We start from the raw sequence: 19897 nt of genomic DNA on the forward strand, positions 1-19897 counted from the left end.
TGTTTTTTTTTTAATTCTTCTCTTTCTCTCTTTCCATTCAGTTTAATGACTTTCTTTAATGTTATGTTTAGATTCCTTTCTCATTTTCTTTTCTATATTCAGTATCAGTTTTTGCTTTGTGGTTACCATGAGTTTCATATAAATCTCCCTCTCAGTGTTTTAAGTTTTAAGTTGATGACAGCTTAAATTTGAACACAAACTAGACATTACATTTTAAACCTCCCCAATTTTATATTTTCAATGTTTTACATGTTTTATATTTGCATCTTTTAATTTTATGCCTTCTTTAAATAATTATTGTAGTTAAGTTAATGTTACAATTTTGTCTTTTAACCTTTATACTTGTTTATAAGTGATTGGTCCTTTGCCTTTACTATATATATATATATATTTACCTTTTCCAGTGAGAGTTTTACTTTGGTATGTTTTCTTGTTACCAAATAGTGTCCTTTCTGTTCAGCTTAAAGAAGTCCCTCTAACATTTCTTGTAAATCCAGTCTGGTAGTGATAAACTCCTTAAGTTTTACTTATCTGGAAAACTCTTAATCCCTCCTTCAATTCTGAATGACAACCTTACTGGTTAGAGAATTCTTGTTTGGAAGTTTTTTCCTTTCAACTTTGAAGGTGTCCTGCCACTCCTTTCTGACCTGCAAGGTTTCTGCTGAAAAATCTGCTGATAGCATTGTGCTTTTTCTTTTGCACATAATTTTTTTCCTCTTGCTGTTTTTATGACTCTCTCTTTAACTTTTACCATTTAAAGTACAGCTGGTCTCAGTGTGGATTTCTTCGGATTCATCTTATTCGGAACTTTTTCGGACTTCCTGAACTTAGTTATCTGCTTCCTTCCTCAGATTAGGAATATTTTCAGTCATTATTTTTTCAAAAAAAGTATTCTGGCCCCTCTTCTCTCTCTCCTCCTTCTGGAACCCTTGTAATAAAATTTGTTGTTGTCCCAAAAGTCCTGAAGAATCTAAGCTACTCCATTTTGTTAACAGAAAAACTCCATTTTGTAAGGTTCCGGGAAAAGAGCCTTTGGAAATCCCCTGACCTCACCCCACCACCCACAAGCCAATCGGACCCCAGACCAGAATCTCCTGACTTAATGTTCAGGAACTTGTGGTCTACCTAGGTAATAGGAACCAATCAAAAACCAACACACAACCCTTCGAAAGAAAGTGACCAATCAGACGTCCCCCTACCTAGAAATTCTTTTTTTCATGAACACTCCCTATATAAGCAATGTAATCCAAAACCCAGGGCTCCTCCCTATAGCCACTGCATCTGTAACAGTGGGAGCCCCAGCTCGAGCTTGGTAATAAAAACTGTCTTGCTTTTGCATCGGATATCAGCTCCCTGGTGGTCACTGGGAGATTTCACGACTTGGGCATAACAGTCCCTTATATTATCCTCACTTTTATTTTATTTTTCTCTTTGCTGCTCTATCTGGGTGGGCTCCATTGCTTTGCCTTCCCACTCACTGATCCTTTCTCTGCTTTATCTAGCCTGCGGTTGACCCCTCTCTACCTCATTTTTAAGTTCAGTTATTGTATTCTTCAGCTCTGTGATTTCTATTTGGTACTTCCTTTTATTTTCTTATCTCTTTGTTGAAGCTCTTCTGCATTCATTCATTTTTCATGTTCAGTGAGCATCCTTAGAACCGTTACTTTTAATTCCTTGTCAGGTAGATTGATTATCTCCATTTCATTAAGATCTTTTTCTGAGGTATTATCTTGTTCTTTCATTTGTAACATATTGCTCAGTCTCCTTGTTTTGCTTGACTCTTTTTTTTTTTAATGTATTAGGCAAATTAGCTACCACCCCCAGTCTTGAAGGAGTGGCCTTGTGTGGGAGATGTCTTCTGGATCCCAGAAGCACGGTCCTCCCTGGCTACCACAGCTAGGCATTCAAGGTCTGTCCTCTGTGTGGGCTGCACATGCCTGCCTGCTGCTGCAGAGGGGTGGATGAAGTTCTCACCCAGACTAGCTGTGATGCACAGCTGCAATGTGAGTGGAAAGGGCTTCAAGCTGGCACATCAACCAGGCTAGCAGATTAGAAGGAATGTTCCAAAATGACACCTGTCATGCCTATATTAGCAGGATAGATGGAGATCACAAAAATGGCACCCACTGGTGTCTCTGTCCCCAGATGAAGTACCAATAGTTTCCTGTTTCACCAGCATATGCTTAAGAGTAAGCAATGCATCTCCTGCATGAATTGTCTAGGTGCTCTTCAAATGGGTATGTTTTTACTGGCTCCTGGGGCAAATGAATCTGTGCATAAGACCCTTAAGAGTAAATTCTCCATTCCCTGTGGTTTTCCTGGACATAATCCCCACTGGTTTTCAAAGCTAGACAGCTTTAGAAATTTGTCTTTCTTGTGCAGGGTCTAAGGTTTATGGTGTCTCATTGGAGCACAAACCCCTCACTCCTTAGGGAAAATTTCTGTATTTTGGAGACTCCTCTTGATTGTGGATCACTGTCCTAGGATGGGGCATGTGTCTTTCGGAATGATGTCATGTTTCTTCATCTTCTGCCCACTCTGATGCTGTCCTGTTATCTCCTGCTGTAGATAGCTTTCAGGTATTTTTCAGAGGAAATTTTTTGTAGGTTTGTTGCATCTGTGAGGTGAGTTCAGTGCCTTCTGACACCACCATCTTGAAACACTCCTGCCTCTATTTTATGAATGTATGCATTTATTGCTGAAACCTGCCTCTCAGAACTACATCTTCAGCATTCCATGAGTTTTGGTGAATATTTGCTAAATATATTTAGGTGCTCTGGTGTTGAATGCATGTGTATACTTCCAAATGTTATATCTTCTTGTAGAATTGACCCTTTTATCATTATGTAATAACTTTCTTTGTCTCTTGTTTCCATTTTTTACTTAAAGTCTATTTTGTCTGATATAACTATGGCTACTTTGGTTCTCATTTGGGTTTCACTTAATGGAATATCTTTTTTCATTCCTTCACTTTTAGCCTATGTATACCTTTTATGACTGGTGATAGAAGCGAGGTCAGATGCTATAAAGAGCAATATTGCATAAGAACCTGGAATGTTAGGTCCATGAATCAAGGCAAATTGGAAGTGGTCAAACAGGAGATGGCAAGAGTGAATGTCGACATTCTAGGAATTAGCGAACTAAAATGGACTGGAATGGGTGAATTTAACTCTGATGACCATTATATCTACTACTGTGGGCAGGAATCCCTTAGAAGAAATGAAGTAGCCATCATGGTCACAAAAGAGTCCGAAATGCAGTACTCGGATGCAATCTCAAAAATGACAGAATGATCTCTGTTCGTTTCCAAGGCAAACCATTCAATATCACGGTAATCCAAGCCTATGCCCAGACCAGTAACGCTGAAGAAGCTGAAGTTGAATGGTTCTATGAAGACCTACAAGACCTTTTAGAACTAGAACCCAAAAAAGATGTCCTTTTCACTATAGGGGACTGGAATGCAAAAGTAGGAAGTCAAGAAACACCTGGATTAACAGGCAAACTTGGCCTTGGAGTATGGAATGAAGCAAGGAAAAGACTAATAGAGTTTTGCCAGGAGAATGCACTCGTCATAGCAAATACCCTCTTCCAACAACACAAGAGAAGACTACACATGGACATCACCAGATGGTCAACACCGAAATCAGATTGATTATATTCTTTGCAGCCAAAGATGGAGAAGCTCTATACAGTCAGCAAAAACAAGACCAGGAGCTGACTGTGACTCAGATCATGAACCCCTTATTGCCAAATTCAGATTTAAATTGAAGAAAGTAGGGAAAACCACTAGACCATTCAGGTATGACTTAAATCAAATCCCTTATGATTATACAGTGGAAGTGAGAAATAGATTTAAGGGACTAGATCTGATAGACAAAGTGCCTGATGAACTATGGACAGAGGTTCATGATATTGTACAGGAGATAGGGATCAAGACCATCCCCATGGAAAAGAAGTGCAAAAAAGTGAAATGGCTGTCTGGGGAGGCCTTACAAATAGCTGAGAAAAGAAGAGAAGTGAAAAGTGAAGGAGAAAAGGAAAGATATAAGCATCTGAATGCAGAGTTCCAAAGAATAGCAAGAAGAGATAAGAAAGCCTTCTTCAGTGATCAATGCAAAGAAATAGAGGAAAAAAACAGAATGGGAAAGACTAGAGATCTCTTCAAGAAAATTAGAGATACTAAGGGAACAATTCATACAAAGGCAGGCTCAATAAAGGACAGAAAATGTATGGACCTAACAGAAGCAGAAGATATTAAGAAGAGATGGCAAGAATACACAGAGAACTGTACAAAAAAGATCTTTACAACCTAGATAAACATGATGATGTGATCACTCACCTAGAGCCAGACATCCTGGAATGTGAAGTCAAGTGGGCCTTAGAAAGCATCACTATGAACAAAGCTAGTGGAGGTGATGGAATTCCAGTTGAGCTATTTCAAATCCTGAAAGATGATGCTGTGAGAGTGCTGCACTCAATATGCCAGCAAATTTGGAAAACTCAGCAGTGGCCACAGGACTGGAAAAGGTCAGTTTTCATTCCAATCCCAAAGAAAGGGAATGCCAAAGAATGCTCAAACTACCACACAATTGCACTCAGCTCACACACTAATAAAGTAATGCTCAAAATTCTCCAAGCCAGGCTTCAGCAATACATGAACCATGAACTTCCAGATGTTGAAGCTGGTTTTAGAAAAGGCAGAGGAACCAGAGATCAAATTGCCAACATCCACTGGATCATCGCAAAAGCAAGAGAGTTCCAGAAAAACATCTATTTCTGCTTTATTGATTATGCCAAAGCCTTTGACTGTGTGGATCCCAATAAACTGTGAAAAATTCTGAAAGAGATGGGAATCCCAGACCACCTGACCTGCCTCTTGAGAAACCTATATGCAGGTCAGGGAGCAACAGTTAGAACTGGACATGGAACAACAGACTGGATCCAAATAGGAAAAGGAGTACATCTAGGCTGTATATTGTCACCCTGCTTATTTAACTTCTATGCAGAGTACATCATGAGAAACGCTGGGCTGGAAGAAGCATAAGCTGGAATCAAGATTGCCGGGAGAGATATCAATAACCTCAGATATGCAGATGACACCACCCTTCTGACAGAAAGTGAAGAGGAACTAAAAAGTTTCTTGATGAAAGTGAAAGCGGAAAGTGAAAAAGTTAGCTTAAAGCTCAACATTCAGAAAACGAAGATCATGGCATCTGGTCCCATCACTTCTTTGGAAATAGATGGGGAAACAGTGGAAACAGTGTCAGACTTTATTTTTGGGGGCTCCAAAATCACTGCAGATGGTGATTGCAGCCAGGAAAATAAAAGACACTTACTCCTTGCAAGGAAAGTTATTGCCAACCTAGACAATATATTGAAAAGCAGAGACATTACTTTGCCTACAAAGGTCCATCTAGTCAAGGCCATAGTTTTTCCAGTAGTCATGTATGGATGTGAGGGTTGGACTGTGAAGAAGGCTGAGCGCCAAAGAATTGATGCTTTTGAACTGTAGTGTTGGAGAAGACTCGTGAGAGCCCTTTGGACTGCAAAGAGATCCAACCAGTCCATTCTAAAGGAGATCAGCCCTGGCCGTTCTTTGGAAAGACTGATGCTAAAACTGAAACTCCAATATTTTGGCCTCCTCGTGCGAAGAGCTGACTCACTGGAAAAGACCCTGATGCTGGTAGGGTTTGGAGGCAGGAGAAGGGGATGACAGAGGATGAGATGGCTGAATGGCATCTCCGACTCGATGGACGTGAGTCTGAGTGAACTCCGGGAGTTGGTGATGGACAGGGAGGCCTGGTGTGCTGTGATTCATGGGGTCGCAAAGAGTCGGACACGACTGAGCGACTGAACTGAACTGATACCCTTAAAGCTGAAGCAAGTCTCTTACGAACAAACAAATACATGGATCTTGCTTAATTTATTTTTATCCATCCAGTCACTCCATGTTTTTGATTGGAGAATTCAATCCATTTACATCCAGAGTATTTATTGATAGGTAAGAATTTGCTAATGCCATCTTCATAGTTGCTTTCTGGCTGTTTTATAATTGTATTATTCCTTCTCTCCTCTTTGATGCCTGCCTTTGTGGATTGGTCCTGTTCTGTGGTGGTGTGTTCTGATTCCCTTCCCTTAACCTTTTGCCAATCTACGCTAGGTTTGCCTTGTAGTACTTTACGTAAAACATCTTACTGATACGTGTCTAATTTATGCTGATGACAACTTAGCTGCAATCGCATGCAGAAACTACCCTTTATTTCTTCCTTTTGTGTTTTTAATGTCAGAGTTTATCTGTTTGTGTATTTTGTATTTGTTCATTTTAATTTTAATTTTAATAAATTATAATAGCTGCAGTTATTCTTAATATTCCTTTCTTTTAATCTTTTTGTTATAATTAACAGATTAACACACCATCATTTTGCAGAATTAGAGTTTTATTCATATGACTGCATATTTACCTTTTCCAGTGTGCTATATATGTTCATATTTCCATGTTACTACTTAGTGTCCTTTCATTTTAGATTGAAGAGTTCCTTTCAGCATTTCTTATAAGGCAGGTCTAGCGCCCCTGATGAACTCCACCAGCTTTTGTTTGTCTTTGATTCTCTTTCATTTCCAAAAGATGTCTTTTCTGGTAAGTGTATCCTTGACTGGTAGGGTTTCTTCATTCACCACCTTGAAGATATCGTCCTATTCCCTCCTGGCCTGAAAGATTTCTGCTAAGAAATCCATTGATAGCTAATGCAGGTGCCTTTGTACATTAGAACCTTTTCCTCTCTTCCTGCTTTTATACTTCTCTCTGTGGTTTTTGATAGCTTGGTTATAGCGTGTCTTGGAATAGACTTCGTGGTTTGAAATCATGAAGTAACCTATTTCAGGTTTGGAGAGTTCTCACCCATCATATCTTTATATAAACTTTACGTCTGTTCTCCCTTTCTTGTCCTTCTAGAACTCCAGCGGTTCTGATGTCGCTTCTTTTGATATGTCCCATGGATCACTTGTTTTGTTTTTCCTCCACTGAGTGGGTTATCTGAAAGTTTCGGTCCTGTCTTATAACTCACCGGTTCTTTCTTCTTTCTGGTCTTTTCTTATATTGATGATCTCTATCGCATCCTTTATTTCATTCACTGAATTCTTCAGCTAACAGTTCTTCAGTTTACTTCTGTTTAGTTCTTTTTTATGATTTCTATCTCTTTGTCAAATTTCTTATTTTGTTCTTTGGTGTTTTCCTGATTGCAAACTTTTCTGTGTTTTCTTGTGGCTCCTTAAGTTTCCTCAAAACGGCTATTTTGTATTCCTTATCAGGTAAATCACTAGTCTCCGTGTCTTTGGGATCAGCTACTGAAAAGACCCTGATGCTGGGAAAGACTGAGGGCAGGAGGAGAAGGCGGCAATGGAGGATGAGATGGCTGGATGGCATCATCGATTCAGTGGACATGAATTTGAGCAAACTCAGGGAGATGGTGAAGGACAGGGAAGCCTGGCATGCTGCAATCCATGGGGTCACAAGGAGTCAGACACAACTTAGCGACTGAACAACTGGGGAATTATTGTGACCTTTTCATGATGTCATGGTTCCTTGATTCTTCATCTTCCTTCACAAAAGGGGTTTTGTGTCACTGTTTCCATGTCTTATATAGCTGTCACCTTCTCCATTTTTCACTAGCTACCTTCAAGCGAGAGACAACTTTTGTTGGTCCTGCTATACGTTCTGTTTTCTCTGACCTATAGAAACACCTGCTCCATGTTTCTTGCTCCCTCTTGTGGCAGGATTCTTAAACTTGTATGTCATCTCTTGATCTTTCCACAGACCTATCTTGTTTTCCCGAAGGTGGCGCTACAGGTCAAGATTGTGGGTTTTCCCTTGACTGCAGACCCCGGCCTGTTTTCCATACCTGCTCCCTGTCTGCGAGAGCTTGCTCTCATTGCTACCTCCAGGATTTACACACAGGGAGCTTGCTGCAGAGCGGAGAGAGTGGTGCAGCTGGAATTGGGGAAATTAGGAACGCTCGAAGTCCAGTTGGGAGGATCCTTGGGTAAAGTTTTCCCAGCAGCTCATGAGTCAGCTTCCTACTGGAGTCCCAAATGCAACCAGCAGAAATTGCATCCTTTTAATGCCCTCTGATATGCTTATTTGCATCGTTCCTGTTCTCACTCCCCAAGTCACAGACGCCCATGTTAATACTCACTGCTGCGGGAGAGGAATGGGTTTCTTTAGCAGCATCGTGCATAGCTGGGAATGCATACCAGGCATTCACTCACACTATTCCTTTTCCTTCCAGGAGAGATAACTGCCCTCCTGTAGCACTAGGCTTGTGCCACCTTAAGGGGAGAGGTGATGCTGACAAAGTTCCTCTTACCCACTCCAATAAATCCAGATTCACATACAAACTTTTAATATATAAAATAAATATTTCTTTCTCTTTTCTTCCAACAGAGTGTTAGAACATCTCCTCTGGCAACCTGGATTTTTACAAAGGCTATCTCACCCATGGGTGTCTGCCCAAGTCAGCGATCTCCAGGTGTTCCCAGGCCGCAGCTGAAAGGAGATGAAGCTGGTTCACGGGGTGCTACCAGTTCAAAAGCCCATGCTGTGGTCTGCCTGCCTGTTACCTGAAGAAGGACAGGTGAGCAAGACTCTTCTCCAGTCCCTCAGAGTGTGATACTGGATCCCATAAGTCCTGCAGAGGAACTCTGTATAGGTGGATGCCAAGTTTTAGTTGTCAAAGGGGACAGAGAGCGAGGGACATCTTATGCTGCCGTGGTGCTGACATCACTCCAGTGAATGTGTTAGTTAACATTATGCTAATCATTTCACAGTATATACGTATAAATCATTACCACATAACTTGAACTTTTACCGCATTATATGTCAATTATAAAGTTGGGAAAGGAAAGTCGAGCTGGAATATCTTCCCAGGTATCTGAGAAGTCTCCCCTTATTCCCCAAGTCTGTCTACACCAATCTGTAATGTCACTCAAATTCCCCAGGTGTGTTTACTGTGCTATTGGATATCTCCTTAATTCAAACAGTGTGTCTCTTCTGACCTGGGAAGGATACCTGTTTCCCCAAAACTGTCTTCCTTTATTTCCCTACTACCTTAGGTGTGCCTACCCTGAAGAGCAAAGGCCCTCTAATTCCCCAAGCATTTCTATTCTGACATATATTTGTTCTTGTTGTTTAGTCACTAAGTCATGTCCAGCTCTTTGTGACCACATGGACTGTTGTTGCCTGCCAGGCTCCCCTGTCCACAGGATTTTTCAACCAAGAGTACTGGAGTGGGTTGCCATTTCCTTCTCCAGGGGATCTTCCCAACCCAGGAGCTAAACTCATGTCTCCTGCTTGACAGGCAGGTTCTTTACCATCTGAGCCACCAGGGATACATCTTACCAAATCCACAGATGTATCTACATAGATCTGAGATGTCCCCTCATAGCCAAAGTGATTCTGTAACGACATAGGATGTGTCCCTATTCCTCAGGAATAGTCACTATAGAGGGACCTAAGGTGTCTGCCTGTTTCTTGATGTGTACAACCTGGCATCTTTGTTTCCCCAATTTCCCAGGTATATCTACCCTAACTTGAGATGTCCTCCAAATCCTCTATCTCATCTTATGTGTCTCCATTAACCTGGATATCTCCCTAATGTCCAGGTGTTTCTACACTGACTTGGGAGATCTGTCAAATGTCCAAGTTTTTGTACCCTATTTTTTGAAAGATAACTAAATTCCTAAGTTTCCTAAGCCGAGATGTCTCACTAAATCTCATGTGTGCATACACTGGCATGAAGTATATCTGTTATCCAGCAAGTATGTCTATTCTAAAACAATGATGCCTCCATAATTCTTCAGGTTTGTCTTCTCTGACATGGTATCACTGCCTAAGTCTCTAGATGTGTTTTTTTTCTTTCTAGTTTTATTGAGATATAATTGACATGCAACATTGTATGGTCTGACTTACATACATCATGAAGTAATTAAGACAATAAGCTTAGTGAACATCCATCATCTCATATACACAAAACATTACAGAAATTAAAAATATATATTTTTCCTTTTGATGAAACAAGATTTACATTCTTAGCAACTTTCAAATATAACATACAGTGCTCACTTCGGCAGCACATATACTAAAATTGGAACGATACAGAGAAGATTAGCATGGCCCCTGCGCAAGGATGACACGCAAATTCGTGAAGCGTTCCATATTTTTTAAAATTAAAAGCTTCTGTACAACAAAGGAAAATATAAGCAAAGTGAAAAGACAGCCTTCTGAATGGGAGAAAATAATAGCAAATGAAACAACTGACAAACAACTAATCTCAAAAATATACAAGCAACTTCTGCAGCTCAATTCCAGAAAAATAAAACGACCCAATCAAAAAATGGGCCAAAGAACTAAATAGACATTTCTCCAAAGAAGACATACGGATGGCTAACAAACACATGAAAAGATGCTCAACATCACTCATTATTAGAGAAATGCAAATCAAAACCACAATGAGGTACCACTTCACACCAGTCAGAATGGCTGCGATCCAAAAATCTGCAAGCAATAAATGCTGGAGAGGGTGTGGAGAAAAGGGAACCCTCGTACACTGTTGGTGGGAATGCAAACTAGTACAGCCATTATGGAGAACAGTGTGGAGATTCCTTAAAAAATTGCAAATAGAACTACCTTATGACCCAGCAATCCCACTTCTGGGCATACACACCGAGGAAACCAGAATTGAAAGAGACACATGTACCCCAATGTTCATCGCAGCACTGTTTATAATAGCCGGGACATGGAAACAACCTAGATGTCCATCAGCAGATGAATGGATAAGAAAGCTGTGGTACATATACACAATGGAGTATTACTCAGCCATTAAAAAGAATTCATTTGAATCAGTTCTGATGAGATGGGTGAAACTGGAGCCAATTATACAGAGTGAAGTAAGCCAGAAAGAAAAACACCAATACAGTATACTAACACATATATATGGAATTTAGGAAGATGGCAATGACGACCCTGTATGCAAGACAGGAAAAAAGACACAGATGTGTATACCAGACTTTTGGACTCAGAGAGAGAGGGAGAGGGTGGGATGATTTGGGAGAATGGGAATTCTAACATGTATACTGTCATGTAAGAATTGAATCGCCAGTCCATGTCTGACGTAGGGTGCAGCTTGCTTGGGGCTGGTGCATGGGGATGACCCAGAGAGATGTTGTGGGGAGGGAGGTGGGAGGGGGGTTCATGTTTGGGAACGCATGTAAGAATTAAAGATTTTAAAATTTAAAAAAAAAATAAAAAATTTAAAAAAAAAAGAAGAGAGAGAAAAAAAAACAAATATAACATATAGCAGTGTTAATTATATTTATCTTGTACATTATATCCATATTACTTATTTATCTTATAACTAGAAGTTGTACCTTCTGATTACCTTCATCTGATTCTCTGTTTACGCCATTGATTTCTTTACACTTTCTTTCCTTCTACTAAATTTGGGCTGTTTGTTTTTCTTTTTCTGCTTCTTTTAGGTGTAAGGCTGGGTTGTTTATTTGAGGTATTTCTTGTTTCCTGAGGCCTGTAGAGCCATAAGCTTCCCTCTGAGAACTGCTTTTTTGCTGCCTCCCAGAGATTTTGGATGTTTTCATTTTCATTTATCTGCAGGTATTTTTATTTCCTCTTTGATTCAGTGACCCACTGGTTGTTATAGCATATAACATGTTATAATATCATATTGTTTATACTCCACATGTTTGTGTTTTTGGCAGTTTTTTTCTTGTTGTTGATTTCTAGTCTCATAACATGCTCAGAAAAGATGCTTAATATGATTTCAATATTCTTAAATTTTACGAAACTTGTGTAGTCTGCTGCTTTTAGATGGAAGGTTCTATATATATCTACTTAGTCATCATGCAAAATGCTGCACTGGATGAATCACAAGCTGGAATCAAGATTGCTGGAAGAAATATCAACAGCCCCAGATATAGATACACAGATGATACCACCCTAAAGGTAGAAAGCGAAGAGGAACTAAAGATTAGTCTCTTGATGAAGGTAAAAGAGGAGAGTGAAAAAGTTGGCTTAAAATTCAACATTCAAAAAACTAAGATCATGACATCTGGTCCTATCACTTCATAGCAAATAGATGGGGAAGCAATGGAAACAGTAATAGACTTCCTTTTCTTGGGCTCCAAAATCACTGCAGATGGTGACTGCAGCCATGAAATTAAAAGACACTTGTTCATTGGAAGGAAAGCTATGACAAACCTAGACAATATATTAAAAAGCAGAGACATCATTTTGCCTGCTGCTGCTGCTAAGTCGCTTCAGTCATGTCCGACTCTGTGCGACCCCATAGTCGGCAGCCCACCAGGCTCCCCCGTCCCTGGGATTCTCCAGACAAGAACACTGGAGTAGGTTGCCATTTCCTTCTCCAATGCATGAAAGTGAAAAGTGAAAGTGAAGTCGCTCAGTAGTATATCCTACTCTTAGTGACCCCATGGCCTGCAGCCTACCAGGTTCCTCTGTCCATGGGATTTTCCAGGCAAGAGTACTCCAAAGGTCCATATAGTCAAAGCTATGGTTTTTCCAGTAGTCATGTATGGATGTGAGAGTTGGACCCTAAGGAAGGCTGGAGCGCTGAAGAATTGACATTTTTGAATTGTGGTGCTGGAGAAGACTCTTAAGAGTCCCTTGGATAGCAAGGAGATCAAACCAGTCAATCCTAAAGAAAATCAACCCTGAATATTCACTGGAAGGACTGATACTGAAGCTGAAGCTCTAATACTTTAGCCACCTGATGCAAAGACAACTCATTGGAAAAGACGCTGATGCTGGGAAAAATTGAAGGCAGAAGGAGAAGGGGGCAACAGAGGATGAGATGGTTGAAGAGCATCACTGACTCAATGGACATGAGTTTGAACCAAACTTCAGAGATAGTGAAGGACAGGGAAGCCTGGCCTGCTATAGTCCATGGGGTCAGAAAGAGCTGGACACAACTTAGCAACTGAACAACAACAAAAGTCTAGTCTAATGTGTCATTTAAGACCTATGTTTTCTTAATGATTTTTCTGTCTGAATGATCTTTCTCTTGATGTAACCAGAGTTTTGAATTCTCTGTTATTTGTGTTACTGTCAATTTCTCCCTTGATATCTATTAATACTCATTTTATGCATTTAGATGCTCCTATGTTTGAGGCTTTCCCAGTGGCTCAGATGGTAAAGAATCTGCCTGCAATGCAGGAGACCTGGGTTTGATCTCTGGGTTGGGAAGATCCCCTTGAGAAGGGAATGACAATCCACTCCAGTATTCTTGCCTGGAGAATTCTAGGGACAGAGGAGCCTGGCAGGCTTCAGTCCGTGCTGTTGCAAAGAGTTGGACATGACTGAGTGACTAACACAGGTGTCTAAATGTTGGATGCATGTATATTTACAGTTGTTATATTTTCTTGGATTAATCCCTTTTTCATTATGGAATGTCCTTCTTTGTCTCACTGTAGCCTTTATTTGAAAGTATTGCTAATGCAGCTTTCTCTCCACTTCCATTTTTGAGGAATACTGTTTCCCATCCCCTCACTTTCAGTCTCTGATTCTCTTTAGATCTGAATTGAGCCTCTTGTAGTCATCACGTATGTGTGTCTTGTTTTTGTATCCATATACAAAAACATATAGTTTTTATAGTTGGACTATATAAACATATAGTTTATATATGGACTATTGTCCATATAGTCACTCCATGCCTTTGATGTTTCCACACTCCCCAGCTGTGTCTACTAGGACGCAAGATCTCAAATTCCCCTGAACTGAACTGGGATGTCACTCTAAGTTGAATGATGTGTCTACACTGTCTTGAGACATCTCCACATGTATGTACTCTGATGTCTCTAAATTTCCAGTCTGCCTACATTGACCTGGCTTGTCTCCTTAATTTCACAAGTTTGTCTCCAGAAACTTGGGGAACCCACTAATTTTTCACGTGCCTTTACCCACTGGAATATTGCCCGAATTCCCTATATCTGTCTAACCATGACATGGGTGTCTACCCGGTTTCCCAAATGTGGAAAATATGATCTAGGATGTCTATTCTGAACTCTCCCTAACTCTTTCTCCCCTAAACTGAGATATCGCCACCGTTCCCCAGCTGTGTCTGCTTTCTCCTGGGATGTCTCCCTATTGCATCAGAATTGTCTACCCTGATGTGGGTTATGTCCTTGGTTACTCTGGATTGTCTAACATGACCAGGGATGGCTCTCTCATTCCAGATGAGTTTAATATGACCTGGAATGACCCATTTCAACAAGTATATCTACTCACCAAACATATCTCCTTAATTCTCTAGGAGTGTTTTCTCTGACTTGGGATGTATCCCTTATTTTCTGTTTTTCTCTGACCTAATCTTGGATATCTCTAATTTTTCAGATTTGTCTACTATAACTTAGGATGTAGCCCTTATTCCTCAGTTTTGTCTACTGTAAATTTTGATGTCTAATTCCATAGTGTGTAGACACTGACCTGGGATATATCCCTACCTGGGACATATACACACACCAATGTGTATATATTGTTCAAGGATGACCCTGTATTTCCCCAGGTAATCTGCCTTGACCAATGAGACCTCCCTAATCACCAAGGTATGTTCACAATAATCTGAGATGTCCCCTAATTTCTCCAGATGTGTCTATTCTGATCTGTGATGTCTCTAATCACCCAGGTGTGTCTACCTTGACTGTGGTGACACTCAAATTCACCAAGAATGTCAGTCTGACCTAGGATCTCTCCCTAATTACCCACATGTGTCTTCCCTGACTTGTGTATATCCTGCTCATATATTATGTCTACATAATAATCCAAGCGTGTCTACTCTGACTTGAGATACTAATACTCCCATTGTTCCTAACCTCATCTGGAATATCACCCTGTTTCTCTAGGTGTTTCTTCTCCAGCATCCTCCTAATTCCCAAGATGCATCTATCCTGGTATATGATGTCTCCTTAATTCCCCAGGTGTGTCTACCCTTACTAGGATGTCTGTTTAATAACTCAGGTGTGCTTACACTAACTGGAAATGTCTACTTTACTCCACAGTAAGTACATCTATTTTGATCAGGGATGTCTCCCTAATACCGAGTGTCTGTCTACTCTGACATAAGATGTCTCAGTTTCCCCAGCAGAAGCTATCATGGCCTAGGATGTCACCTTGATTCCCTAAGTATTTCCCTACTGACCTTGGGAAACTCTGTGTTTCCTCTGGCGTGCATTCTTTTAACTTGTGTGTCCTTCTGATTTCCGAGGTCTCTATACTTTGGTCAGGGATGCCTCTATACTTACCCTGGTGTGTATAACCTGAACACAAATGTCTCCTTAATTAATAAATGATTGTGTATACATTTGCCTAGAACATCTTTGTTTTTCTCCATATTTGTCTGCTCCCACCTGGGTTGTCTCTACTGCAGTGTCTGTCCTGACCTGGGTGTCTCTACTGAACTGGATTATCTACAATTCCCCAGGTGTGTCTACAGTTAATGAGGTTGTCTACCTAGTTTTCCAGGTGTGACTACTCTGATCTTGGTTGTATTCCTTAGTCTCCATAATTCCCATGAGGAGTTTAATATGGATCATGGTGGAAACCAGCCCAAGATGCTAGTACACAAAGGGGGAAATGGTCTATGTCACCTCTGAGGTACTGCCTTGGGTCTGGGCACAATCATTCGAATTCTTCAGAGCATGACTAAGTACATACATCTTGCTGTGATCCCTATACCCCAGATAAGTCTACCCTGACCTAGAATTTCCCTCTAAACCCCCAAATGACTATTCTTACCTTAGAGATGTACCTGGTTACCCTGGTGTGTCTAACTTGACCAGTGAGCTTTCCCTGTAACATAGGTGCATTACTTGGACCTAATATATCTACCTAGTTCCACGAGTATGTCTATACTGATTAGGATGTCTCTCTAATTCCCAAGATGTTTCTATTCTAAACTGGGGTTTTGACTTAGTTGCCTGGGAATGCATAAACTTTAAAATTATTTCTCCAAAGTTCCCCAGGTGTATCTAAGTGAACAACTTGAAACTCATTACAGGTGACCCTATATGTTTCAGAATATCTAAAATCATAATAAGAATCTATCACACCTCATGAACTAGAGAGATAATCCAGCTCATGCTAGTTATACCTGGGGAGTTAGAGTGACATCTCTGGTTATGGTTGACATCTCAGTGAAAGAGAGAAGACATTCCTTATTGGGAAAGATACATTTGGGGAAATAAAAAGATATAACAGGTCATAGAAGACACATCTGTGGAATTAGACATCCTAGATTACTCTTGACACACCAGCCTAATTAGGCAGACATCCAAAATTAGGATAGATGCACCTGAAAATTTGGTGAAACATTCTAATTCAGTATAGACACACCTAAAGGATTAGAGAGACATCCCAGATCAGAGTACGAACACCTGGGGAATTAGAGTCTTCCTTATTTGTGTAGATGTACCTAGGGCTTTAATGAAACAGTTTAAGTCTGAATAGATACTAGACGTCCCAAGTGAGTATAGACATACCAGGGTAATTAGAGTGATGAATCAGAATTGAGGTAGGAGATGGGCCCTTCAATAGAGCAGCCTGAGTTTGTCAAGCAGGGTAAATTTGAGCTTTGTTTTCCCTAGACACTCCAAGAGTAAAATTAATGGCAGGATCTGAGTTCTGCAGGAATAAAGAGATAAGAAGACCACTTCTACCACTCCTGAGGTCAAGGAAACCTCCTGAGCTGCACATGTGCAGGAAGGCTCCTCAGAGGTCACAAAGGGAGGGGGCACCATCCCATAATAGGTGCTGTCAAACTTCCCATAGGCTTCCATCTAGAATCTGTCTTGGCAAAAAAGATATGCACACATATTGGGAAGGGCCCTAGGACAGGTCAAGTGCAGAAAAGAAACAAGATGATTGGTCAAAGGTAAGCAAAGACCCAGAACAACTACTCCCATAAAAATGATTTAACCAGCTCTTTATTGCACTCCTGCTCATTAGGGAGGACGCCCACACTCACTCTCTCCAGATGTGCATTTCTGTCCTGCTTCTGTCTTAAACTGTTTCTCCACGTGCTCTCCCACTTGCTGTGCTGTGTCTCTCATAATAAGCTTTGTACCTGTTTTTGCCTCCTTGAAAAATTAGTTTTGCAAACAGGGCAAGAGCCATAGCAACTTTGTCTCTAGCTTCTGCTGCTGCTGCTAAGTCGCATCAGTCATGTCCAACTCTGTGTGACCCCATAGACGGCAGCCCACCAGGCTTCCCCGTCCCTGGGATTCTCCATGCAAGAACACTGGAGGGGGTTGCCATTTCCTTCTCCAATGCATGAAAGTGAAAAGGGAAAGTGAAGTCGCTCAGTCGTGTCCAACTCTTCACGACCCCATGGATTGCAGCCCACCAGGCTCCTCCATTCATGGGATTTTCCAGGCAAGAGTATTGGAGTGGGTCGCCAGTGCCTTCTCCGGTCTCTAGCCTCTAGCCCCTGGTAGACCAGTGGCTAGAATTCCTGGTATTCACTCAGGCTATCTAGATTCAATACCTAGGCAAAGAACTAAGATCCACTTCAAGAACATTCACTGTTGTCTCTCTGAGAACAGAATCAGGTTTGACACATCTGGGATTCATCCCAGGTCAGGGAAGACACACCTAAGGATAATAATACATCCCAAGCCAGGCTAGACACACCTTTGGTATTAGGTAGACATTCAAGGTTACTATAGTAATACCTGAGTAATCAGGGACACATCCAAGTTCAAGATAGACATACTTGGTGACTAGAGAAAAATCCCAGGTCAAAAGAGAAATATCTTATGAATTAAGGAGACAAACCAAGTATTCTCAAAACTAGGGAATTGAGGGGACAGTCCAGATTAGTGTAGATATACCTGGGGTACTTGAAAGTATATGAGTCTAGAGGACAAAGGAGAGACCCCCATTTGATCTCTAGGGAATAGGGAGACATGCCAGCTAAGAGAAGACACACATGGGGAATTAGAGAGACATCCCAATTCAGTGTAGAGATACCTGGGACTTGGGAGACCTCCAAAATATGGGTAGGCATGCCTGAGGAATTAGAGAAGTATCCAGGGCTAGTATAGGTGCACCTGAGCAATTATGGAAACATCCCAGGTTAGAATAGACACACCTGGCACTTTGGGATATCTCCCAAATCAGAGCAGGTACACTTGCTGAATTAGGAGACACCCCAGGTTACAGTAGAGACACATGGTGAATAAGAAAAACATCTCAAGTAAGAGCAGACAAGCATGTAGAAGTATGGAGACATCAAAACCAGAGTGGGTATTATAGACAGTACACGTCAGTGTACACCTTGGAAATTATGGAAACACACCAGGTCAAGGTAGCTACTACTGAAAAATAAGATAATATACCATGTCATAATAGGGCTTCCCTGATGACTTAGCTGTAAAGAATCAGCCTGCAATGCACAAGACGCAGGTTCAGTCTTCAGTCAGGAAGATCCCCTGGAGGAAGGCATGGGAACTGACTCCAGTATTCTTGCCTGGAGAATCCCATGGACAGAGGAGCCTGGTGGGCTGTGGTCCATGGGGTTGCAGAGAGTTGGACATGACTGAAGTGAATGAGCATGCATGCACCATATCACAGCAGACACCTCAGAGATTAAGTATACATCCCAGATCAGTGTAGACACACTAGAGAGTTAGGAGGTCACCCAAGGCTAGTGGAGACACAAATGGAAAATTAAGACACCCCAGATCAATATAGACACATCTGGGTAAGTAAGGCAAACAGTCAAGTTCAAATAAGCCACACCTGGGGAATACAGCGCTGTCCCAGGTAAAAGGAAGATACATCTGGAAAATCAGGGAGATATCACAGTTAAGAGTAGACATTTCTGAAGAAAGTGAGTGAAAGCTTGGGTCATCCTAACACCACCTGAGTAACGGACACCTCTCAGATCAGCTTAGATTCATTAGTGAACTAGGTATATATTCTAGACCAGTGTTTACACAACTGAGACACTGTTGAGAAGGCCAAGTCAGGGAAGACACACCTGGGGAAAAAAAGGTGTTATCTTTGTTTGAATAGACTTACCTGGAGAATTAGAGCAACATTCCACATAAAAATTATAAACTTAAAGATCTAGAGAGATCTCACAGGACAAGTTGGACACACTGGAGAACCAAGGGTAAACACATCTTTACAAATAAAGGGGAAAAAAAAAACAGGTTAGAGCAGAAACGCCTAGGAATTTATGTAGATTTCCCAGGTCAGAGAGGGCCCACCAGAGGAAATAGATATCCCAGGTCAGTGCAGAGTCACCTGAAGAATTAGGAAACCATCAGAGGTCAGTGTAAACACACCTGTGAATCAATGAAGATACATCATAACAGAGTAGACACACCTAGAAAACAAGGGGATATCCAGGCAGTGTAAACGTATCTCAAAATATGAGTCATCTGAGGTCATAAGTGACGAGCCTGGAGATTTAAGGGAGATAGCCCAGGTCAGTATAGACACACATGGGGACAAATGAGATATTCCAGGTTAAGGTAGACACTCTTGGGGAATTACAAAGACATCTAAATCACGGTAGACTTCAGGAGGATTTAAGAAACACCCAGGTCAAAGGGGAGCTAGGTAAGTACTTCAGACTAGAATAGACACAGCTGGGGAGACATGGAGACAAGTCAGTATACACACTTCTAGGGGAATTAAGGGGCATTATATGTCACAGTAGATTCACTGGAGAACTAGGGAGACATCCAAGGTCAGAGTTAGTGGGAAATTAGGATCACATCCTAGGTCACAGCAGACATATATGGGAGTAAGGGAGACATCTTATGTCAGTGTAGACAGTATTGAGAAACAGAGATACGTGCCAATCAG

Source organism: Capra hircus, chromosome 17 (genome assembly GCF_001704415.2).
Source record: "Capra hircus breed San Clemente chromosome 17, ASM170441v1, whole genome shotgun sequence".
NCBI classification, from domain to species: Eukaryota; Metazoa; Chordata; class Mammalia; order Artiodactyla; family Bovidae; genus Capra; species Capra hircus.